Source organism: Tamandua tetradactyla, chromosome 8 (genome assembly GCF_023851605.1).
Source record: "Tamandua tetradactyla isolate mTamTet1 chromosome 8, mTamTet1.pri, whole genome shotgun sequence".
NCBI lineage: Eukaryota > Metazoa > Chordata > Mammalia > Pilosa > Myrmecophagidae > Tamandua > Tamandua tetradactyla.
In genome coordinates, this window is record NC_135334.1 from 52,385,703 (window position 1) to 52,413,205 (window position 27,503).

Consider the following 27,503-nt stretch of genomic DNA (forward strand, 5'->3'; position numbering starts at 1 on the left):
ACCCATTAGAATGACTACTATTTTTTAAAAAAAGGAAAATAGCAAGTGTTGGAGAGATTGCAGAGAAATAGGAATAGTTCTTCATTGCTAATGGCAATGTAAAATGAGGCAGCCAGCCACTGTGGAAAACAGTTTAGTGGTTCCTCATAAAGCTAAGTATAGAACTAACATATGACCTGGTAATCCAATTGCTAGGCATATATCCCCAAAATTGAAAGCATAGACTCAAACAGATATCCTCACACTGATGTTCATAGTGACATTATTCACAATTGTCAAAAGATGGAAGCAACCAAGTGCCTATCAATTGATGAATGGATTACTAAAATATGGTATATACATGCAATGGAATATTAATAAGTCATAAAAAGGAATGAAGTCCTGATTTATGTAACAACATGGATGAATCTTGAAGATTATTTCATGGTGAGTGAAGTAATAAGACATAAAAGGACAAATAGTGTATTATCTCACTGATTTGAAACAATTAAAATAAGCAAATGTATAAAGTTAGAATCCAGAATAGAGGTTAGCAGGGGATGGGGTTGGAATAGGGAATAGGAAGTTAAGACTGAAAATGTACAATATTCCTATTTGGAATGATAGAAATGGCTTGGTAATAGATGAAAGTGATAGTATCAGCACATTGTGAAGAAATTAACAGCCCTGAATATGTATCAAAATGATTAAAAGGGGAAATGTTAGATTATATAAATGGTAACAATAAAAATTTTAAAAATAATCCATGAAACTGTATTACACAAACAGTAAATCCTAACTCAAACCATGGACTTTAATAGTACAATTATAGTTTTGTGCTATATTTAATTGTAATAAATATTTCAACTGGTATATGGGGATGGTGCATGGAATCCTATATTTCATGCATGATTGTTCTATAAACACATTGCTCCTCTAATAAAAAAAAAAGTTAATAATAATGAGAAAATAGCTATCACCAATTGCAGCAAATGTTCCACACCAATGCAAGGTGTTGGTGGTGGGGTAGTATATATGAGTTCTGTATTTTATGCATGAGTACTCCATAAGCCCACAACTTCTCTAATAGAGAATAAAATGTAGGAGATATTTAGGTCATTGCCAGATAAACAAAAGCTGTGAGAGCTCCTCCCCACTAGACCTATCCTGCAAACAATCCCAAAGGAAGTTCAGACTGAAAGGAAAGGACATTAGACAATTGAAAAAGAAAAGCAGCATAAAGAAACACCTGATCAAATTGACCACATGGGTAGTTACAAATCCCAGTACTATTGTATTTGTTTTTGGTATGTAACTGCTCTCTTTATAGGTTCTAAAATGAAAATGCATTAAAATAATGATAAATATATGTTTTGGAGTGTGTATTTTATAAAGACATAATTTTTAACAATTACAACAAAAAGGTGGGTGTCAGAGGGGTATAGGAAGAGTATAAATGTGTGCTTTTGAAGTTAAGTTGGTATAATATTAACTGTGATTTTTATATTTAGGATGTTCAATTTAAGGCCATGGTAACCTCAAAGGAACTATATAAGAAGACCTGAGGGACAAAATGGCATAAGTTTTAAAAAGACCAAATAGCAAAATGACAGAAAGAAAGCCTTGTCCAGTCAAAAGGCAATGGTTGGCAGAATGGATAAAAAAGCGTGACCCAATTATATACTGCTTTCAAGAGACTCACATTAAATACAAAGACACAAATAAGTGGAAAGTGAAAATATGGGAAAAAAAATGTCTTACATACATCTGGGTCCAGTCCTCACATGTTGTACAAATAATTCAGTTTAATTATTATTTGATACCTCATTTCTCAACCAATATTCTGGGTTATTTACAAATGTTGTAATGTTTAACTTGAAATAATTAGAATCTCTTAGGACACAATTGTGGGCACAAATACATATTTGTCATGGATGATAAAAGGGCCTATATTTAAGAGGGATATCTCTTTTAAAAAACAGCCATGACTACATTCAATGACTAATTATGCATCAATTACACTTATTAATGCCGTACCCAGTGATATTCATCTCCTTCCCTAAGTCAATTAGAGCACCATCCTGGTGATTTAAGCCCTCATGTTGTTTTCTCTATCACTGCAATTTCTATACTAGGTTATTATTATCACCGGGAGGGCAAGTTGAATTTCAATCTTACATTCTCCAGTGGTTTGCGCTGTTCCTAGCTCTCACAAGGTTCTCAATAAAAGAGCTGACTTTTTCACATTCTTCTCCCAAATTCTTCAATAACATTAATTACCTCTAGAATCAATCTCGAATACCTTTAACTGTTATAAAAGGATATTTATCATACAGCCTGAATTTATAGACTCTATTGCATCTCCTTCCATTCTTAGCTTCATTCTAAGAACATGAAACTTCTTGCTGTTCCCTTTTACAAATTGAGATACATAGATTTTTGTCTGTTTTCTTTTTGGGGATATAAAGGCCAAATAATCAGCTGAGGTAGTGAAAAGTAGTAAGCTAAAATTATTCCCTGGCATTTGTAGACATACAATTGGCTCATTTCCAATTTCTCAGTACATTGTGACGTGATCCAAATAGGGTTTTAGACCATGTAGTCAACATTTTTATATCCTAATGATTTTACTGGAGATTACTTGAGAGAAAACAGTGTCACCTAAGTTCAGAAATAGCAAATATCATGCATGGCTCACTCTAGTGCCCACCATGTGCTAAAGGCTACATTGCAATAGGAATCAAGCTCTCATTTTGCTTTGTTGCTGATACTGGACAAACTAGTAGGTTACTCAATGAACTAACAACCAAATGAAAAAAAATATGAATGCATTATTTAAGTTGTATGCTACACATACCAAATAGTATCTGAGTAAATTAGTACAGAGATAAAAATGATTTCAGATTTGACCATATAACAACTAACTACATATACAGCTCTATAACTAGAAAATAAATATTAACCACATTCTAAAAATCAACAAGGAAAATGACAATTAAAATGACACAATAATTATGCACCCTGTTTTAATATAAAATCCCTATAAATAAACCAATACATTTAATATTCAAACTACAGACAGAACATGCAATTAAGATATAAAAAAATTCTACCATATTAATATCAAAGAAGCATTTTAAAATCTGTTTAACTTTCACATGATATTGATATAATACAATTATAATAAAACACATCTCACTGCTGATAAATGAAAAAAAATCATTGCAATGAGATTTTCAAAAGTACTTGGGAGGGAGAAAGTGAAGGAGTAAAGTAACAAGTATCAATTATATGAATCAGGCAATCCGTATCATATGGACAATAAAGGGAATATGATCGTAAGAAATTTTTGGAGTTGCTGTATTTGGTGCTGGTGGCATATAACCTCCACATTTTCTCTAATGTTATTGTCTCTTTTTGTTAATGATTAACATAAGAGAAAAATGCCCTAATATCCCATTCAGTTTAAGTTAGCTAATAGAAACAGCTTTTAATCCTTTCTTTTAAGAAGCATCCCCTTAATTTTCCTTGTACTTCACCCTAGCTCTGCTATGAGTCTTTCAGACAGGCTCGAAGGCAGTTGGAATCAGAGTGGCTGCTAGACTGTTCAATGAATTCATTTGAGCTCGGCACATTCAGTGTATATCTCTTCATTCTTAAAACCTGGATGCTGGAAGCCAATTTTGTGCACACTGCGCTGATGTGCCTTACATAAGATCTGAACTAACAAAAATAAATACCCATTTTAGCAATGCTTAGTGGCTCATGGCTTCCATTATTGTAGGGCACGCTGAGCCACCACAGAAATTGGGATTTAGGAGATTGGAAGGTCCAAGGTTTGCAGTTGCAATACATAGTTTGGCTGCAAAAAGATGGATAATGATGTTTTAAGATTAAAGCTATGTGTGCAATGAACAATAGAGAATGAACCAATTATAGGTTGATTATAACTGATTTAATTACTTTGGTAATTATACCACCACCCTCATCTTTACTCCAATAAATGTCCAGGCCTCTGAATTCTATTTACTCATTCTTTGCCAGTCTCGATCCCTCTAACTCCCAGGAGGATTTTGAGCACAGGGACCCTATCTTATTAAATACTTTTAGCTAACACAATCTGTTATTTATTCATAACAATAAATAATATTGTTATTATTAACAATAAATTTAATTATTTATTAACATTCTCAGTAAATATATATTAGTTTAATATATATTTATTTGAAGATGAATTTTAAGATATATTTGAAGATGAATTCATGAGGTTTCTTGACTTTATTACAGTTGATATGAAAGCATTTCTAGGGGAAAATAGTATAAACAAGGTTGTAACAGACATATCTGAATGAAAATAACCAGTAGGTTTTATAGTTGTCTACCCCATCGATACTGTAGGAATAAAACTGAAAATATTTGATATAGCTAGAGCTGTTCTCACTTCAATATCCATAGGTTGTAAGAGAAACTTTAAGTTGCTTATTTTCTTTTTAATTTTGAAATATAGCTTCACAATTTAACCCCTATTTACCACCAAAAGATGGCAATTTCCATAAAACAGAAACTACTATGGGGGGCGGGGGGAATGTGCTAGTTTCTACAACTGGATTCTTCCTTTCTGCCTGAGATTGTCAAATTTTATAATTATCAATATATATCATTGACTTTCTTTACCAAATTAAATTTATCTTTTTCTTTTCCCAAACTGCCTCTTAGAAAGAGTGGGAGATCAGGAAGGGAAGGAAGGGAAGAATACCACAGTAGTATTAAATTTAAGAGCACCCGAATAAGAGGCACATTAATGCTTTTGTATTGTTGACGCAGCCATCAGGTATGTTTCCTTTGCAAAGCATGTTTGCCAAACCAGGAGTAGACAATGCTCTGCCATGGAAAATCTTTCTCCACCAGATTATTTTCTTCTGGAGGTCTAAGGCAGTAATGTATAGATATAATTCAGCAAATACCAAAAGCTATTAACTTGAAAAAAATCATGCCACATGGTATCAAGCTACAAAGTTTACCCATAAGAATGTTATCAATCAGTCCCTCATTTACTTCTGCACTCAAGAACACATTTTCTCACTGGGCATTGAGCAACACATTGAATATTGGAGGTAAATAGATAAAAGCTTCATTCCCTCTTCTCAAGGAATTCACAACCTGGAAAGAAAGATAGACTAAGTAAAATAAAATCATATGTTTAGAGGGCGGGCGATGGTGGTACAGTGGCAGAGTTCTCGCCTGCCATGCCAGAGACCCAGGTTTGATTCCCAGTGCCTGCCCATGCCAAAAAAAAAAAAAAAAAAAAAATGCATCATATGCTTAGAGCTATGATTTAAGTATTTAAGGTGTTGGAGGACATGTGGAAATGCCTCCAAGACTAACGGGCAAGTGAGTTAAGTCTTAAAAGTGACATGGGATTTAATATTCCCATGACAAATATTCTAGAGAGAGAAAGCAACCTGGGCAGTTGGAGAGGCCTGCAAGAACAGAAAACATTTGAGAAAGATCTGGTGAGGATTCTGCAAAGATAGACAGGACCCAGTCAAGAAGGATTTTGTATTACAGCTTGAACTTTAACCAATAGGCAATCAACCAATAGAAGATCTACTAAAGAGTTAAGTAGGGAGAAAAAATGATAGAGTTCACTTTTTATAATGATTGCATATAAAGCAATAAAGGATGAGAAATAATGACAAGGCTATCCAAGTAGTGGGAAAGTCTAACAATGTGTCAAGCACACAGCTGTTTAACAGGTAACTGATATGCAAATGAATGGAAGGTGGAGATAGAGAGGGACACATTAAAGAAATTAGAAACATGGAATTGATCAACCCTCATAAACCTTTGGTGTAGGAGGTTGATTTCAAGTTTCTGTTTTGTACGATTACATTGGTTGAAGTACACTTTCTTGAACTAAGCAAACAAGTGGGAGTCACTGATTTATAGCGATAGATGACTTTAGCACTAGCTTAGTGAATTTGAGATGTATACAGGAAGATAATTACAAGAATTTCAAAAGAAAGTACTTAATTCAAATTGTGGGCTTGACAGACAACTGCATTTAGAAGGTCGGGAGTTGAAATTTTGTGTATGGGTAGCATGTCCCAGGGAGAGAATTTAGTATAACCAAAGAAAAGGATTAAATATAGACCCCTTTGTTAAAACAATATTTAAATGAACGGGTGCAGCATACCTATGAAGACCATGCCAGAGAACTATGAGCAAAACCAAGAAAGAACAGTGTTGAGAAAGCAAGAAGAGGAGAGAATTCCAGAAGAAAAGGAGGAATTTAAAATGTTACAGGCCTAAGAAGATTCAATTGCAATTAATTCAACAAATCCCTATCAAAGAGTATTAAAGAAGCATAGGAATTTCTTATCCATGAGACTAGAAGGAAGTAAAGAAAGAATGGCTATGTGCATGGAAAAGCTTGAGTGTTAGAATATTTGCGAAGAGTAGAGAATTTTGTTGTTCAAGTTGCATGCCTCCATTTTATAATTTAGGTAGGCGATAAAAGCATATGTTGAGTTAGAAGGAGACAGAGATTAGGTAGCAGCATTGGATAAAGTTGAGAATTGTAGAGTGTGATGACTAGGGGACACTTAAAGACAGTTCTGGTTAGTCCTAAAGGTCCCAAACCACTCGAACATTAAATAAATTGACATAAAGAAAACGCAAACATTTACTACTTGAATGAGAAGTTAGTTCTTTTCTTTAAGTACTGATTTTTTAAAATGGCCTGTAAATATTCAGATCTGTCCCAGAAATATTGTACAAATCTGCCTTTTCTAGTCTGAAATCAACTAATCAGAATTTAAATTAGTAGATCAGAGAGATTTAAAAAAAACAGCTCCTTTTTCCAAATATATTGACATAAACTATCACACACATTTCCTTAGAAAACAGTATTCCTAGGCCACTGGGAAAACACAATGTAAGGTCATTTGGTTCCTTTTCCTTTTTCCAAGAGATCACATTTCATCTTGCCCATATTTCTCACAGAAACTCCCTACATTACCTGCTATATTGCCTTGCAATTAAATATTTGCTGAATGATCGAATAGATGCAGCAATCAACTGGCTGTGAAATAAAACAACCAATATTGCCTACGAATCAATGAAACAAAACTTGGTTAACTAAAAATGCATATTGCCCAGCTGTTTCCCAAGTTGGCATTCCTGGCTAAGAACCTAAATGCGGATGAAAATTTAGTGCCTGAAGAGTGTAAGCATGCGTGAAAAAAGTCAATAAATATGTACATAAATCTCTATAATTTGGTAAAGTTCCATAAAGAATCTATTTATTCACCACTCTCCTCCAAATCCAAAAATTGGAAGGATCAAGTTTCTAGCCTTACAAATTCAAAAAGTTTTATGGGGCATTCTATCTAGCTCTTTAGATACTCTGATGACTTGAATAAAGAGTGATATTGGGCAAAATTAGAAAGGTTTGCATCTTCTACTGTAAGTTGGTCAGGATAAATATGTCTTCATTTACATTGAAAGATGGGATGGGTAAATCCGAATTATGATAAACAAATGCTCTGGTTCCAATCAGTAGAATGAGGTTTGTAGATCTTCTCAAAATTTCAGTGGCTAGTGTGATGGTGGTGTCCATACTGCTCTGTCTAGCCTAATTAACTAGCACCACTATAAAATGTTGAACACAGGATATTTGCTATATTGAATTGTATTGAGACAATCGGGGAATGGCCTCATAGCAAATCATAAATTATCCCAAATAATATGAAGGAAATTTAAAAAAAAAAGAAATTCAGAATTCTGTAGAAGTTTCATAAAGTGAATTTTTATTATATAAGGTGAAATCTAGATGTATCTTATTTGCATATATCTATCCTTTATTATCAGAAGCAGAAATAGGTATATTTAATTTAGTGTACTAACACCAACTTCCCTGTTAAATTAAAATTGACCAATAATTACTGGAGATGGTTTTGACAGAAAATAATCTATAAGAGAGGTGATAATGACTAGAGAAGTAGTCAGAAAATTTAATCATTTATTCATATACAAATAGGCAGTATCATATTTCATCTTCTAAAAGGGAAAGTCTATGTGATCTAGTAGGATGTAAGACTATCAGAATATAAACTCAAAGGTAGGTATATCAGGTTTGGGTAGTATTCTAGTTTGCAAGTTACTGGAATGCAATGTACCAGAACTGGAACAGTTTTAAAAAGGAGTATTTAATAAGTTGCAAGTTTATAGTTCTAAGGCTGTGAAAATGTCCAACTAAGGCATCTACAGAAAGATGTCGTAACTCAAGGAAGGTCGATGATGTTCAGGGTTTCTCTCTCAGATGGAAAGGTACATGGCAACATCTGCTAGCTTTCTCTTTAGGCTTCTTCAAGGGCTTCCCTAAGGCTCTGTCCATTCTGGTATCTCTAAAGCTTTTTCCATAAGGGTTACCTCTTAAAGGGCTCCAGTAAGCAACTGCACCTTGAATGGGTAGGGACACATCTCCAGAGAAACAATCTAATCAAAGGTTATCATTCAAAATCAAGTGGGTCACATCTCCATGGAATTAATAAAAAAGGTACCACCCAGCAATATTGAATGAGGATTAAAGGACATGACTTTTCTGGGCTACATAATAACTTCCAACCTGCATAATAGCTTCGAACCTGGTTAGGTTTATGTGCCAACCTGACCAGGTAGTGATGCTCAGTTATATGGTCAAGCAAGCATGTCCTAACCATTACTGAAAGGACATGTCAGGGGCTTAAATCATTAGTAAGTTGATTGCATCTATGACCGATTGCATCTAAAATCAACTAACCAGAGTGTCTTCAGCAATGAGAGGCATTTAATCCAATCAGTTGAAGGCTTTAAAAGGGGAAGTGATGACTTCAGCAGTCAGAAGAGAGAATTTTCATCTCTACTACAGCCAACCAGCCTTCCTTGGAGAATTCATCAAAAACCTGCCTGCTTGCAGTCTGCCCTATGGAATTTGGACTCATGCATCCCCACAGTTGTGTGAGACTTTTAAATAAAATATCATATTTAAAGATATTTCTGGATTATGTTTCCCCAGAGAACCCTGACTAATACAGGTGGGATTAATGGAAACCCAAAATGAAAGGGAAATGCCCTGGGATTAGATACAGTGACAGCCTTTTTCTTTCCCATAGGCATCAAGTGGCAAAGGAGGGAGCAATTTTTGGGTCTATGGTATTAACCATGGAAAAGGTCTATCCAACAGGACATGTAGCCATTAATAGAAAAATGCAGCCACTGCTAACTTGAAGCTCAACAGATAAAGAGCTGAAGGAAAAAATTTTCCATGCTCATTCTTTGCTGACTCTCCACTCTCCTTCCTGCACCATCCGTCGGTTTAACCCAATTGGAGGACAGATGGCAAGTTATCTTGTTGACACAATTAATTAGGTGAAATTGTGGGCCACAAATCATAACTGAATATGGTGAGTTGATTTTGAGAGCCAAATATGAACATCCAGACTCGGAATGGGCTAAGATTGTTATCTCTCTCAGAAAATTTTTTCCTATTTTCCCAAACTGAATCCTGACCATCTCCAAGGCTCACTATATCTTTATTGAATAATGAAACTGCAGAGGAGAGGACTGGAAAGACTGTAGGGTAGGGAGATCCAGCACTCAGTTCTTCCACTAAAACTACTATTAACGAGGTAAGAACTGCCTGAAACAAGTATTTTGAAACTCAGAGACCAAAGAACACTATACAACATCCAGGGAAAAGTGGGAAGAAGGAGCTGGTAAATTATACAAAGAAAAGAAAATTGATTTCTCTGATAGGCGGCTGCTGGTGCCCACCCCCCACTCTCACTGGAGGCCACCCTGGGGTCCAGCCTGTGGCTTACTCACTAATGGGGGGGAAAAAGGACATAAAAATCCTCTTCCAAGAACAGGGATGGACACAACCAATCAGTGCTCAGAGCTTTTGATTTGTGACTTTGGAGTGCTGGGAGCCTGACTCTGAAGGTAGCCATTGTTCAACCTGCCTCAGAGAAGGGTAGAGGCAGCCACTTCCCTTCCCAGAGAGGGGCCACAGCAGAGAAGACTTAAAGTTGCTGTATTTCCTGAGGGTTGCAGGGGACAGTTAGATGAAGGGCTGCACTTCCTAGGGAGACAAGGAAAACTCAGCTTTGGAGCCATCACAGAAGCTCTTGGCACTCTTACTAAACTCCTCCTAAGGTCACATTGCAAGCAGTCTGTACCCGCTTCCTTGGTCCCTGGCCATGCTTTGGCTGAGAAAGACTAACTTAGGAAAGTCCTCTCTAGGGCTACCCTCCTTCCAGAATTTGCCTTCCAGGCAAAAACAGCTAAAGACAACAAAATAGTGTTTTAAAATATAGAGATGGTAGATGGTGACAAAGGCCTGCTGGCTTCAAACTCCTGGGAGATGGAGATCTGTCTCCTGGGAAACAGAGGGGACAACCAGATTCCTGGAAACAAATGAACTACAAAAAACTAAAAAGGAGAAGTCTAGGACAAGACAGAGGCCCAAAGAGAAAGGGAAAATCGTGCACACTGCATTCAACTTGAGCAGAGGTTTCTGATAGGAGGCAGAAGCTCAAGAAAATCTCTGACTTATCACTAGCTGGTTAAAAACCAAGAAATAGACATCTCAGTGAATAAATTCCAGAGTTAACATTTAAAAATATTAAAATCTACATTGTGCAACAAGAGTACGAGACAAACAAAGAAACAGGAAATGATGGCCCATCCAAAGGAAGAGGGTAAAAATCCAGGAAATATCAGCAAATAAGATGAGAATATGGACATATCAAACAAAGTCTTTTAAAAAAATGATCTTAAAAATGCTCAAGGAGTTAAAGGAAAATACAGAGAAAGAACTAAAGGATAGCAGGAATGCATGAGCAATATGAGAATCTTACTAAAAGAAACAAACAGGATTCCTATATATCACCCTACTACCAACACCTCATACTGGTGTGGATCATTTGTTACAATCATTGAGAGAACATTTTTATAATTGTACTATTAATTAAAGTTCATGGTTTAACTTAGTTGTCACTATTATTGTAGTATCCCGTATTTTACGTATGATTGTCCATAAACCACAAATCTTTTAATAAAAATAAATTAGCAAAAAAGGAGCCAAACAGAACTACTGGAGTTGAAGACCACTATAACTGAAATAAAAAATTCCCAGGTTTTAAGAGCAGATTGGCAGAGAGACAGAATCAGTGAACTCAAATACAAGGAAATTGAAATGACTTAAGCTGAGGAGCAGAAAGAAAGAAGAATTATAAATAGCAAAAAAGAGCTTAAGACACTTCTAGGATGCCATTAAGCATCCCAGGAAGAATTCCCAGAAGGAGAGTGTTCTAGTTTGCTAGCTGCCAGAATGCAACACACCAGAGATGGATTGGCTTTTAATAAAAGGGATTTATTTTGTTAGTTCTTCAGAGGAAAGGCAGCTAACTTTCCACTGAGGTTTTTTCTTGCATGGAAGGTACAGGATGGTCTCTGCTGGTCTTCTCTCCAGGACCCTGGGTTCCAACAACTTTCCCAGGGTGACTTCTTTCTGCATCTCCAAAGGCCTGGGCTGAGCTGTGAGTGCTGGGATGAGGAATGCCAAGCTGCTTAGGCTATGCTACATTGCACTCTCTCATTTAAGCACCAGCCAATTAAGTCAAATGTCACTCATTGCAGCAGACACGCCTCCTAGCCGACTGCAGATATAATTAGCAACAGATGAGGTGCACGGTTCCTTTGGCTTATGTCCGCAGCAACAAGACTAAGTGTACTCACCTGGCCAAGTTGACAACTGAATCTAACTAACACAGAGAGGAAAGAGGGAAAAGAGCAGAAGAAATAGTGAAAGAAATAATGACAGAGAACTGCCCAAACTTAGAAAAATACATGAATATGGACATACAAGAATCCCAGAGAAAAACAAATAGTATAAACATGAAGAAAAATACACTCCATATTTTTTTGATCACAGTATTGATTACAAAGAGAAGGAGAGCACTCTGAAAGCTGCATGAGAAAAGCAATGAGTTATAAGGTAATTCCTATCAGATCGACTGCCGATTTTCGTAAGAAACCACAGAGGCAATAAGGCAGTGGGTAGAAATACTTAAAATTCTGACAGAAAACAACTGCCAAACAATAATTTTATTTCTGGGGAGATTTTTTCAAAACTGAGGGAGAGATTAAGACTCTCAGATAAAAGCTGAGAGAGCTCATCACCATGAACCCTGCCCTACAAACCATATTCAAAGGATTTCTATAGACTGAAAGTAAAAGACACTGGACAGTAAAGGATACTGAAGTCTTTATGTCTACAAAATCGCATAACCAACTTCTGACTAAAACGTGACTAGAAATCATTTCTCCTAAATTCCCATTTGAGTGTTCTTTATTAATGCTGTGACTCTGGTCCAGGTCCATTAAAATAAACAAACAAAATACAGTACAAATATCTCCCATCCATCTATTCATTCACTCATTCATTTTTGAGTATTTACCAAATAAACACACCAAATAATCCGAGGAAACAAACATATAGAAATAAAAATGTAGAAATAAAAACCTGCGGTAAAGGTAATATATAATAGACATAATTAAAGTCCATGGTTTCACTTAGACTCCATTGTTTGTACTGTGTAATTCCATGGATTTTCAGAATTCCATTATCTTATATACACCTAACCTTTACCTTTTTAATCACATTCAGAACTATATTAAATTGATAATGATGTGGTACCATCACCACCATCCACTACAAAAACATTTCCATATTACTTTCTTTTTGACCGTGAGAAAACTGAGGCACAGAGAGATTCGGTTAATTGCCCAAGGTCACTCTAGCTCTATAAGCTACTCATAAGCAATAAGTGATAAAATTACTAAGACAATGCCTTTTATATTTAATTGTCTGCACTGACATTTACGTTATCAGCTTCCTCAGAATAAATAACTTTTTTAGAAATTAACCATTCAAATAACTGTTCAAGTACCAAGAATTATCCCTTCTTACTGCCCATTTTTCCTGATGATTTTTGTTTCAACTACCCACTGGTGCCATTTATTAGGGCATACTCAAAAGGCCAGAGCATTTCATAGGCAGGGAAAATTAAAAGGGAATGTAAAAGTGAGAAGTAGAAAAACTATGTCCTTTATCCTCAGTTGTGCCACTGTATGCTTTTCTCCATTATATGCATATTTCTCTTTTTGTATATAAATATCTTGGGAACCCTTAGTGTAAGATGCAACATATTTATGTACTAAATGGTATATTTATGTTTTAATTACAGTGTATTTACCAAATAAAGTGGATAAAGTAAGAGTAGGCACCCTACTTTAGCACAATGTAGGGCCCAGAAGCAGTGGTATCATTTGACTCAGAAAGACTGGTGCTTGAATCCTAGCTTTGACACTTATTACATGCATGACATCTTGGGCAGGCTTTGGTTTCTATGTTTTTAAACTCAGAATACCTACTTCAAAAGAAATTTAAGTAGTAGAATACCAGTAGATATTAATTGTTGTGTAAATGATGGGATACTTGCCTTTATTGGCATCCTTGAGTCATTTCAATCTCCCTTTTTCCTATCAAGCTCACCGATACTAGAGCAAGGCTAACATCTATTGAGTTCCTGGGTTTTCTTATATACCTTCTTAGGTTTAGAAAATTCTTCTTTAAATGTTCAGCTGGATGTTCTTTCTCATGCTTTATGTTTGGGCTTAAATGTCTCTTCTTCAGGAAGTCCCTTTCCAAACACCTCCACAAAGTACATTTCTCTGTTATTTTTGAACACTGTAATTTGTGAACTTTCTTAATAGATTTATCAAAGTTTTATATGTGTACTTTTGCTTAATTTTAATATTTACTGCATTACAGGATTGTGAACTGAGCTCATGAACTTTATCTGTTTGTTTCCTCAGAGTATTTGGCATGTTTATTTGGTAAATGCTCAAATATGTTTTACTAAATGAATGAGTGAATGACTAGATGGATGGGAGATACTTGTACTGTATTTTGTTTATTTTAATGAACCTGGACCAGAGTCACAGCATTAATAAAGAACACTCAAATGGGAATTTAGGAGAAATGATTTCTAGTCACATTTTAGTCAGAAGTTGGTTATGCAATTTTGCAGACACAAAGACTTCAGTTTCCTCATACATGAAATGCGGTTTGGACTCACTTGTCTCTAAGGTACCTGTGAAAGAAGTTCTTCAACTTGACTGGAAAATGGATGCTTTTAGGGATATGTCTATATATATTCATATATTTATGTGACATATTGGTATAATTTCAAGAGTTTTCAAAGACTCATTGAAGTCCATCCAGAGACCATTAGAAATCCATAGACCTCAAATTAAGAATTGCCCCTCCTTTAGAACACATTTTATTAAGTCCTAACATTTCATAGGATTTGGCAAATTTGCATGCAATTCACTTTGAACTCAGAGAGAGATTAAACTGACTTCAAAGTTTACATGGTTATGGAAATGTTATCTGGAATTTCCATTAAGCATAATTTCCTGAGAATAAATTCTCATATTACTTTAGTGGTTTTTTTTTTTTTTTTTTTTTGGTCTGTTAGGAAAGCCACAGATTGACTACTTATGATATCTGCTTTTTGTCTTCCTTTTATATTATTGTTTCCTTAAAACACCAGAACTCATACCACATTATCAGGCATTTAGTTTTTACTGTTTCAATCAACTATAGACAATCATGCATTATAAGAAGCACTTCAATTATTGTACCAACATTGCCTACTGAGCATTTCCTTATGTATAAATGAGTATTACACACATTTTATAAGAGTCTTAAATTTGAGCAATAGTATGTGATATAAACTGTATGAAAGAGTCTCTTTCAAATAAGTAGGGTTAGGTAACAAAAAATAAAGTATGGAAACCTATTGTGAGAAACCCCAATAAAAGTTATTGTTGAGTTAAGAAAACCTGAACCTTACCACAGCAAATCAGAGGGATATTGAAAAATAAATATGCTTGCAGAAAATAGGCATTTGGAGAAGCTCAAAAGGTAAAATTAAATGAATAAAATTAAATGAATAATAGCCCAGCATGTTAATCTTAAAAGCACAGTTTAGGCAACACAGCATAAAATGGGATAAAATACCTAGGAAAATTGTTAGTTTGCAGATAACCCATTTAACATTTGGAACACCCTTCTATGCTTACCCAAAAAAATAATGAATTATTCTGCAGATAAAATAGGTTCCTGCACTTCCTCTTCTTTTATTTTCAACTGATTTTTCTGGGATCTTTATTAGATAAGTTTTTGGTATTCAGATCATGCATAAAATACAGGATTCCCTTATAGCACCCCAACACCAGCACCTGCATTGCTATAGAATATTGTGTTGTAACTGATAATACATTTTTCTAATTGTATTATTAACTAAATTCCATGGTTTAACTTGGAATCCACTGTCTGTATAGTTCCATGGATTGTTTTTTTCATTTTATTCTGTTAACACAGATACAACCTAATACTTGTTGCTCATAGTGTTGTGCTACCATCACCAACATCCTGCTCATTCTAAGCCCTAATTTTCCATTCTCTATCCCCACCCCATTCCTTGGTAACCTATATTCTAGATTCTGACTCTATGAGTTTGCTTTTCTAATTGCTTCAAATCAGTGACATCATACACTATTGTATTTTATATCTGGTTTATTTCACTTAACATGATATCTTCACAATTCATCCATGCTGTTGCATACATCAGGAGTTCATACTTTTTTATGGCTGAATAACATTCTATTGTATGTATCTGCCCCATTTTATTTATACATTCATCAGTTGATGGCCACTTGGGTAGCTTTCATCTTTTAGCAACTGTGAATAGTGCCGCAATGCACAACCATAGGCACATATCTGTTCCAGTCCCTGCTTTCAATTCTTTAGGGGTATATGCTAAATACTGGGATTGCCAGGTCACTTGGTAATTCTATTCTTACTTTTTCTGAGGAACTACCAAACTATTTTCTTCAGTGGCAGACACCATTTTACATTGCTACCAGCATGTTCCTTTTTCTCTGCATTCTCTCCAACACGTTATATTCCTTTTTTTTTTTTGATAGCAGCAGCCAATCTAATAGATGTTAGTTGTAGTTTTTTCACATATGCCATTCATCATGTTGAGAAAGTTTCCTTCTATTCCTAGTGTTCTAAATGTTTTCATGAAGAAGGGATGCTGTATTTTGTCAAATGCCTTTTTTGCATCAGTCAAGATGATCATGTATTTTTTTTCCTTCATCTAGATGATGTGGTCTATTACATTGATTGATTTCTAATGTTGAACTAGCCTTACATACCAGAGATAAATCCCACTTGATCTTGGTGTACAGTTCTTCTGCTATTGGATTCGGTATTATTACAAGAGATATTTTTCTGCAGTTTTCTTTTCTTGGGGTTCCCTTTCTTGGGGTACCTTTATCTGAGTTTGGTAGAGGGTGATGGTGGCCTCATAGAATGATTTAGGGAGTGTTCCCTCTTTTTCAATTTCTTGGAGGAGCAGGAGAAGAAGTTGAGTTAAATCTTCTTAGAGTGTTTGGTAGAATTCCTCTATGAAGCCATCTCATTCTTTGCTTTTATCTACTGAGAGGGTTTTGATGACTGATTCAATGCCTTTACTGCTAATTGGCTTTTAAGATATTCTATTTCTTCTACCTCAATGTAGGTAGTTTTTGCATTTCTAAGTATTTTTCCATTTCATCTGGGTTATCTAATTTACTGGTGTACACATGTTTATAGTATCCTCTTATAATCCTTTTATTTCAGCGAGGTCAGTGGAAATGTCCCCCTTTTCATTTCTGCTGTTTTTTGTACCTTCTGATCTTTTTGTCAGTTTAGCTAAAGATTTGTCAGTTCTATTGCTTTTTTTCAAACAACCAACTTTTGGTTTTCATGGATTCTATTTTTTACCATTTCATTTATCTCCATTCTAATTTTTTGTCATTTCTTTCCTTCTGCTCACTCTGGGTTTAGTTTGCTCATGTTTTGCTAGTTCTTCCACTTTTAAGGTGAGGTCTCTGATTTGAACTCTTTCTTCTTTTCAAATATAAGTATTTAGAGCTGTCATTTTCCCACACAGTACTGCCTTCATTGCATCCCACAGGCTTTAATATCTTATATTTTTATTTGGATTTGCCTCAAGGTATTTCCTAATTTCACCTATAATTTGCTCTGTAACCCACTGGTTGTTTAAGAGTAGGCTGTTCTGTTTTGACAGTTGATCAAATGGTATCTAAGTTAGTTTTAATACTTAGAATTTAAGAACTTTGCTATCTGAATTTGTAGACTTTTTCTTTGTTGCCTTAATTTTAAATCGGTTTATGAAACCAACTGTGCAAACACAGGTTTTAAAATGATTATATGGATATTTTATTTAAATATGCCTATGGCTAAGCTAACTAACCACCATTTTTAGTGGTTCTAAATTTATTGTTTGTTTTCTTAAATAAAAAAATTAATAAAATGGATATTTTTTTTAAAAAGTAGGTTGTTTAATTTCCACATATCTGTGGATTTTCCCTTTCTCTCTCTGTTACTGATTTCGAGCCTTATTCCATTGTCAAAAAGTATACATTGATTTCAATATTTTTTAATTTATGGAAACTTGTTTTGTGACCCAACATATGATCTACCCTGGAGAATGATCCATGAGCACTCAGAAGACTGTGTGTCATTCAAGTCCTGAACTTACTTATTGAACTTCTGACTGGATGTTCTATCCATTATTGAGAGTATGTTAAAGTCTCCTACTATTAAAGTAGAACCATCAATTTCTATCTTCAAATCTGTCAGTATTTACTTAATTTATTTTGAGGCTCTGCTGTTAGGTGCATATATATATATGTATGTGTTGCATCTTTCCTGCTAAATGTCCCCTTTATCAGTATACGATGGCCATCTGTTTTTTTATTAAGAGCCTATTTTATCCAGTTTTAGTATAGCCACCCCAGCTCTCTTTTCTCATGACTTGCATAGTATGTATTTTTCCATCCTTTCATTCTCAACCTACTTGTATCTTTGAATTTGAGGTGATTCTCTTGCAGACAGAACATAGTTGGGTCATACTTTTTAATCCATTCTGTTAATCACTACTTTTTGACTGGAGAGTTTAACCCACTTACATTTGGAGTTGCTACTGATAGTACAGTACCTTTGCCATTTTGCTGTTTAGCCTTTATTGGTCTTATAATTTTTTATCCTTCAATTATTCCATTACTTTTATATTTATTTGATTTGTTGTGCTATACCACATTGAGAACATTCTTATTTCTATCGTAATGTATTTTTGTCTATTTTCCTTGTGATTATCATGGGGTTAACATCCTAAATATATATGTCTTAAGTTCAGTAGCATGCACATATACTTTTCCCTCTGACCTTTACCATTTTTTGTACTTGTTAGCACTTATATTTCTGTACAGTGTATAACCCAAAACATAAATTTCTCCTTACTTTCTCTACATTTGAATTTTAACACCTGTAGGAAGTCATAAGTAAGTTACCTACCAAACCATGCACTATAATAACACTAATTTATAATTCCCCACATGGTTACATTTACCCAAGGTCTTTATTTCTATATGCTGCTTGGATCCACTGTCTAGTGCCCTTTACTTTCAACCTGAAGAACTTCCTTTAGCATGGCTTATAGGCCAAGTCTAGTGGTGATGCACTCCCACAGCTTTTGTTTGTCTGATAATCTTTTAATTTCTCAACATATATAAAATTCTTGTTTAGAAGTTGTTTTCTTTCAGCATTTTATTATTTCAACACACTGTCTTCTTGCCTCCATGGTTTCTGATGAAAAACCTGCATTTGATCTAATTGGAACTCCCTTATATGCAACATGTTGCTTTTCTCTTGCAGCTTTCAAATTCTCTCCTTATCCTTTGCATTCAGTATTACAATCAACATACAATAGGACAGATCCCAGAGTTTGTCGTGGCTACCATACAATCCTCTCAGATTTTTCCTTCTAGCTGCTCCTGAACATAGGAAGGTACAAGGAATAGATATTTCTTTATCATCACAATCCACATTTTAGAAAAATAACGTACATACAAAAAAGAAATAAATTTCAAAGCACAGCACAAGAATAAGTTGTAGAACATATTTCAGAGTTTGGCCTGGGTTACAATTCCACAAATTTAGATTTTTACTTCTAGCTGCTCTAAGATACTGGAGACTAAAAGAGATATCAATTTAATGATTCAGCAATCATATTTATTTGTTAAATCCTATCTTCTCTGCATAACTCCACCATCACCTTTGATCTTTCTATCCCTCTTTTTAGGGGTATTTGGCCTATGGCCATTCTAATATTTTCATGTTGGAAGGGTCTGTCACTAATATGGGTAGGGAGATGGAACTATCTGATGTTCTGGAGAGGCTGGGCCCTTTAGGTTTCAGGACTTATCTGGTCCAGGAAATCCAGCTGGATGTTGAAGGTTTCTGGAAAGTTACTCTAGTACATGGAACCCTTATGGAATCTTATATATTGCTCTAGGTGTTCATTAGGATTGGTTAGAATGGTCCTGGTTGGTGTTTGACAAGTTATGATAGGTAGCAAAGTCTAACTGAAGCTTGCGTAAGAGCAACCTCCAGAGGTCCATTTGAAGTCTCTCTGCCAAGGATATTTTATTAGTTACACTTCTTTTCACTCTTTTGGTCAGGATAGAATTGTTGATACCATGGTGCCAGGGCTGGATTCATCTTTGGGATGTCATCCCCCACACCACCAGGTAGACTTTCACCCCTGGATATCATGTCCCGTGTAGGGGGGAGGGCAATGATTTCACTTTCAGAGTTGGGCTTGGAGAGAATGAGGCGACATCTGAGCAACAAGAGGCTTCCAGAAGAAACTCTAAGGCATGCCTATAGGTATGCTAAGTTTCTGTACTACCTACATAAGCATCAGAAGAGTAAGCCTCAAGATCAAGGGCTTGGCCTATTGACTTCGGTGTCCCTAGACCTTTGACAGAGTATCAGGGGATTCCATATCAGTAAAGTTTAATAGTTTCATATTTTTTCTCCCATCCCTCAAAGGACTTTCCCAATATTTTTTGATTATTTGCTTAATATACTCTAGGATGTATCCAGGTATTACATTAATCAATGCAGGATTAAAGTACATCTTTCTTATTCTGGGTTCCCTGTGTTTCAGTTGATCAAATGAGCTATACAAATAGGTTGAGTTAGATTATGTGCTACAGAAAATTTAAGTTCTAGACCAAATAAATCTCTCTCACTTTTGGTCTCAAAGAGTATAACCGGTTCTAAAATGTAGACAATGTCTTCCTTATCCTCATGTCCCACATTACTTTAACCCCAACCTGATCGTCTTCATTCTTTTCTCTAAATACCAGGTTATGTATATATTGTGTGTGTATATATATATAAAATAACCTTTCAAAATCCAGAAATAATAATTACCACTCCAGACCAAGTGTGTCTGCTATAATCTAGAGTTTACAATCTAGGCCCCTAGATTGTAATCAGTCCCCTGTTGTCTTATAAGCATTTTCTAAATGAGACCATACCATAATCATTCTTTTGTTTCTGGCTTATTTTGCCTCACCAAATATCCCACAGGCTCATTCATGTCATTGCATGCCTCACTCAGTTTTTTTTTTCTAGCAGCACAACATTTGATCATATGTATACACCATCAATCGCCTTCGAGCATAACATGGTGTTTTTCTCTTATAGCTTCCAGAACTATCTCCTTGTCCTTGGCATTGAATCATTTGATTACTAGGCATCTGAGTATGGTTCACCCTGAGTTTATCCTGTTTAGGGTTCATTGAGCTTCTTCAGCTTTGATATTCACATTTTTCATTAAACCTTGGGATTTTCTGCCTTTATTTTTCTGCCCCTTTCTTCTTCTTGTGTGACTTCTATATTGTGCATATTGGTACACTTGATAGTGTCCCACAGGTATCTTAGCCTTTTTTCAGTCTTAATTCTTTTCTCTCACTGCTCTTTGGCCTGAATTATAGTTGTCTTGTCTTCAAGTTCCCTGATTCTTTCTTATGCCACCTCCAATATGGTATTGAAACACTATAGGGAATTTTTCCTTTTGGTCATTGTGGTTTTCAATTCCATTATTTCTCTTTTGCTTCTACTGAGGATCTCAAAAAGATGCTCAAAATATTCACGGTTTTTATTATATCCTTTAGTTTTTTCTCCATGTTTCCCTTTTCCCTTGAGCATATTCAAGAGAGTGTTTTAAAACATTTTATCCAATAAGACCAAAGTCTGTTCCGCTTATTGTTTCTGTTTTTATTTTTTTCCATTGTGATGGGCCATCATTTCCCGGTTCTTTTTTTTCTTTTTTTGTAATCTTTTGTTGAACACTATATATTTTAAAGTGTTAGCTCTGGGATTCAGTCCCTGAGCTGTCTGTTCCTTAAGTTTGTATCCAGAGTCGATATGACAGAGATTATCTTGAATTACAGGCATTTTAATGAAGGCCCCTCTACTTCCCTTAAATAGACCTTCACTCCTCCTGGGTGATACCTTGTGTGACTTTACACAGGTAGTCCTTTGTCTCAGTCCTCTTTCACTCAGTTATTTCTTGCACTGCCTTAGTGTCTGCAATGTGCTTCTCTGCCTTCAGTACAAATTCTGGGAGGTTGACTTGAGACAGGTTTCCTAGTTCAGTTTTTCAGACATCCTCTCAATAGAATGACACTCACATACAGGCACTCAGTATGCAGGAATAGGGGTTATTCGGCTTTCTCTGAAATAGGGCCAATAATGGAAGCACAAGCTGGCACTACCTTGCAGAGGTGGAACAAGAGGAGCCAGCAAGGGCACTAGGAGCTTGTTCTGTGGCTATCGAAGCTACATTTCCTTGATTCAGCACTTACCCAGTTAATCCAGCCCTTTACTATTTTCCATAGTTTTGAATAAAGTTACTGTCTTTAATATTGCTCTGGCCCCTAGCAATTTGATTTAGCTAATCAAGAGCAGTGATCAGTTATCAGACCACCCCCTCCCCACCAGCATTTGTAGAACTAGGTCTTCATGTCCAACTCTGGAACCAGAAAGCTGCTCAGGAGTCAGATCTGCAGTCCCCATTGCCGTCTGCAGTGAGGCTGGGAGATGGAGGGTGGTGGACACTGCAACAAGAGTGAAATTAATCATTATTTACTGTAATTTGCCAGCCTCTTCCTCCCATGAATTTCAGTAATTTGACATATGCCAGTGTACAACTTACTTTGCACATATTTGTTATCTGCAAAGCTTCTTGGAATCACAGATTCCTAATTTTATCAAATTGAAATTTTTCAACCAGTATTACTTTAAAGCTTTTAGTGCTAATTGCACCCTGATTTTCAAGTTATATATTTATGAAATCACTTAATAGCATCTCACTAGTCATTCGGCTCTGTTTATTGCACCAGTCACAAGCTCTGTTTACATTCTTTTTTCCTCTAGATGATTTATTTTAACTTGTCTATCATTTCATTGATACTCCCTTCTATTATGTCCAATCAAAAATTTTTATCTTTTTTTTTTGTTTATAGGATCTCCGTGTAGTTAATTTTTAGTTTTCAAATATTTTCTGAAATTTTCTACTTCTCCAATTATATTTGTCTTTTCTTGTAACTGTTTAATATATTTAATTTGGCTAATTTAAAGTACTTGTTTGCTAATTACATTTGGGTTGTTAGTGTGTGTTCAAGTTTGCTAGCTGCTGGAATGCAATATCCCAGAAATGGAATGGCTTTTAAAAAAGGGAATTTAATAAGGTACAAATTTACAGTCCTAACACTATGAAAATGTCCACGTTAAAGAAGGGCTACAGAAATGTCCAAATTAAGGCACCATCAAGAGGTTACCTTCATTCAAGAAAGGCCGATGAAGCTCAAGGTTTCTCTCTCAACTGGAAAGGCACATAGTGAATATTGCAACATCCTCTAGCTTTCTCTTCAGGCTTCTTGTTTCATGATGTTCCCCCTGGGACCTATTCCTTCTTCATCTCCAGTGGTCTCTGCTGGTATGGGCTCTGGTTCTCGTCATTCACTCCCCTTGTGGCTGTGTTGTCATTCTAAAGCTTTCTCCAAATGCTTCCTCTTTTAAAGGATTCCAGTAAACTAATCAAGACCCACCTGGAATGGGTAGAGTCACATCTCCATCTAATAAAGTTAATACCCACAAATGGGTGTGTCACATCTCCATGGAGATAATCTAATTAAAATGTTCCAACCTGCATTATTAAATGGAGGTTAAAGAAACAGTTGCTCCCACATAATTGGACCAGAATTAAAACACAGCTCTTCTAGGGACATAATCCTTTCAAACCAGCACAGTGGTTTTAAGAAAACTTAAATTTTTCTTGATTATGGATCACATGCCAGTTTTTTTTTTAATATGATTTTTATTTTTCTTGTGCTCTGAAATTAGAGATGATATATTGCAGAGGCTGGGTTTTGTTGTCTTTCCCTGAAGGATATTATGTTTCATTCTGTAAGCCAGTTAAATTACAGGAAGACCATTCTCAACTTGTATGTGTGTTGTTGTGGTTTTGTAAGGTGGGTGTATTTTGTTTTTCCTTCTAGTGTTTGGATGAATGTGTTACTTTTGTCTTTAATACTGATATTATACTAGAATTTACTCCTAGATTGGCCTTTTTCACATTTCAGTGGAAAATCTATTATGTTTAAAAGTCTTGCTAATTCGTAGGACTGGACTCTAAACTTTTTTACATTGGTGGACAGCACCTGAAATTTCTGCTTACTTCTTTCAGCCTTCTAGTTATTATTTCTTTCTCATATCTTATGATTTCACCTAGACATGCCTAATTAAGTGTCAGCTACTGATTTAAGGGGAATTTATTTACGATTTGGGGTTTCTCGTCCTGTTGCTTCTTCATTTCACGTATTTCCCCTTTCAGTACCCACCTTACCTAGGCTCATCATTTCTGTCCTTTGACTTCTAAATCCAATTACACTACAGACTTCTCTTTTAGTTTTAGCAGTCTCATGTCATGTAGATAGGTGTTGCCTTCAGGAAAAATAGTATACACACATAGATGGATTTCATCCAATATGGTTCTCTTCTTTTAAGAGTTAAACCCCCTCCAGTTTCTACCTGCTTTTTATCACCTTCTGTACCTTAACACAGTTGCTGTTTTTATTGGTACCAGGGGTTAGAATTGCTATCTGTGGAAAGGTTATTTCAAATAAAACTATACCATCATATCCAGAACAAGAATCTGAATTATTTTCTCAGTTTGGCTGTCTAGTTATATCTCTGTATTTGTCTCTGTTTGCATATCTGTGAATCTCAATCTCTCTCTCTGTCAATATTTGTTAAATTCATACACACTGAAGGACTATTTACTCAATAAACTATATTAGAAACCTGAAGATCCAGAAGGGTAACAGATCCATGCCGTGTTCTAAGGATGTTTTCAACATATACAATCAGTCAACAAAAAATACTCAAGTGGTTACTATGTATTAATGAACATGCTGAATAATAGTTGTTGAAGTAAATAAAAAGATATGTAAATGAATGTCACAATATCACAGTGATATTAACTCTCTGAATTCATGTGTACATATAAAGATGTAAAACATTTTATGCAAAATTGCTTTTATTATACCCAAGATATTTTTATCTTATAGCCATTCTACTTCTTTTTCCATTTGAAAAACATGTTAAAATGTAGTGTCTAAGACTCTACCTGTAGGACTTGGAGATATGGTAATGAACGTTTGTTTATTAAGCTCCTCAGATGGTACTGATGCACAGCCAGGTTTGGGAACCTTTATTTCTCATTAGATGTGCATATTAGGATACTTTTGCCACAAAGGCCTATAGAAAGGTCTTTGTTTTTTAGTTGAATTTCCCAACAAAGGAATGTTTCCTATGTCTACTTCCCCACTGTATTTTGCAAAATATCTCTACCCTAAAGATGAGAGATGTTGGTATTCCAGTCTTTGATATTTCACAGTCAAGTGCCACAATGATGCCTTACAATTGTTCTAGAAGACTCAAAGCACACAAAAGTATCCTTGGGCCATATTTTATAAGTTGGAAGAACAGAATGGCCTAATATGTGTCAGGGCAGTGACCCTGTATATATATTATGCCTGTCAAATTGTAAGCAATAAATACATTTTGAATGAAGGAATGATGTAATTCGCTTTCATCCAATAAATATCTGTGCTGCATTGACTGTACTTCAAGGCAGGTAATTGGTGCTAGGGAACAAGATGACAAGAAAAAGTTCTTTCCCTCAAAAGAGCTTTCAGCCTATTAAGAATTCTTATGTTGTTACATAAGGGATAAATATATGACTCCAAATTTGTTAGGCTTTTTCTCCACCACATTCATCTCCTCCTTAGATGCATGCAGTCAAATCCAGTGGAGGAATCCTCTCTCTATATACAAACAGATTAAATTCTGACCAACTAACAAATCAAAGCCTAGGGCTATTCCATGCCTTTCTTTTACGAGCTTAGAGAAGGAAATGTAGATTGAAAAAATCTATTTGTGAAGAGGAAAGATGTTGTATGGTTTTTGCTTTGTTTTTTCTATTTTGTTCTACACTGTGGAATAAATTCTCTTTCCTGTCTTTCTGTTTATTTCCTTGCTGCAATCAAAAACATCTTAAATAACAATTACATTGAAGGTAAATGTCTTCCGTTGAATTTTGGTGTCTCACAAATAAACTAGAAAATAAGGCTGGCAGACAATTTTTTACCTGAACTAATTCTGCCAAAACTGACATCCTCTTTGGACTCATAGACAGACTGATTGATGGCTGTTTGAAGAACTCTGAAGAGAAAGCTTAGTGTTGGGGAAGGGAATTATATCAGACAAACTGCTACAGGAATCTTGGAAACAAGTGAAGGGATTCATGACAGGAGGCACTAGGTGCTCTGGTGAAAAAATTATATAAAAACCTTTCCTTAACAGCAGTTAATCTGATATTTAGCCAGATTCTGGACTTTCATTGAACTCTTTTAAAAAAAATACCATAGTTCCACAGCTGCCTTCTCTGGGGGATATAATTATATAAAACAAAGGGCACAAATAAAATTTCAAAGGATACCTATAGGATAAAGCTGTCAAATATTACTTTATTTCGAGATTATACTGGATTTACCGGGTCTGTTTGAAAAGCATCATAGGCAGTATTTGAGTTTCCTGTAACTTTTCTTCTTTAAGGAAACTTGTTGATGTGATTTTAGGTTGTATACAAAAGACTTATAGCTCTCTCTCACGGTGTTGATCGTGAAAGCTCAGTTTAGTGGACTAGAAGTACCAGGCTCCTCTCCAGACTTCTATAGTACTTCAGTCATGTACTATAGATTCTAATACTATAGCCTTCAATACACAAATGAGAGTGTGATATGAAGATCGCCATGATAAACAAATGCAAAACTCTGAACAATGATTTATATTATTTCTCAGAAGAGTACAATAAACTTTCACTAATAAAAAATGTTTTATTCTCTAAACAGAGCTCAAAGGCAAGAGCTGCCTATTAACATCCTTTGGAAAAAATATTCCTTTGATATTTCAAAATCTAAGTAGAAAATGAATTCAAAGTCTAAAATTAAACAATTATTAATGTTAAATTAATATTAAATTTACTAAAAAACTTCCAAGATTGAACAGAGAAATACATATGATATTTACTATAATATCTGAATTCATAATGGACCATAATATCAGACAAGGCACTTTAATTATTGCCACTTAGGATAATGTAGTGTTTAGAGAAAATGGTCATTTTGCTTTCACTACCATTATCTGTCTGTGGATGTCAGGATTCAAAGCAGAGATGTGACACTGATTTAACATTCTAAACATTGCCTAATGAATGAATATTCAATGAAATTAAATTGGGATGGAAGATCAGGAAACCTCTACCTTAAATATCAAAATTATTTAATGAGATGTTTTCTGCCCTAGAATATTTGTAAAACAAAATGTAAACAAAAGATTATTATTAAAACCAATAGTTTCCATTCATTCAGGCAGCTCTTCAGGAAGTTCTGACCAAGAGGCTTTCTTTCTGCTTTGAATTTTCTATCATCCCATTATTTTTAAAAATCATGGAGTAAGTCTATTCAAAAGAGTGAAAATTCCAAGTAAGCCTCAAATTAACCAACATTACCAGGCAGGGCTAATTACATATTTTGGAAGCTTTGAGTTCTATTTAATCTAGCTGCCCTCATGAAGACCTGTGTTTCATGTAACTGATACTTGTGTGTTGAATAAACGAATGCAAAGTTCTGTCCATTTACCCTCTCAAATATGTCTCAAATCTTTCTCTCTTCATATTTACCACCACTGTCTTATTCAATGCAATCTTAGCACTTTGGACTTATTACAAAGCAGCTAGAATTTCCCCTAAAAAATACAACAGATCATATCACCTTCTCTCTTCAATCTTTTTCTTTGCACTTACATGAAATTTAAAAAACCCTACTGTGACTTAAAAATGACATAAAATTCTTACTAC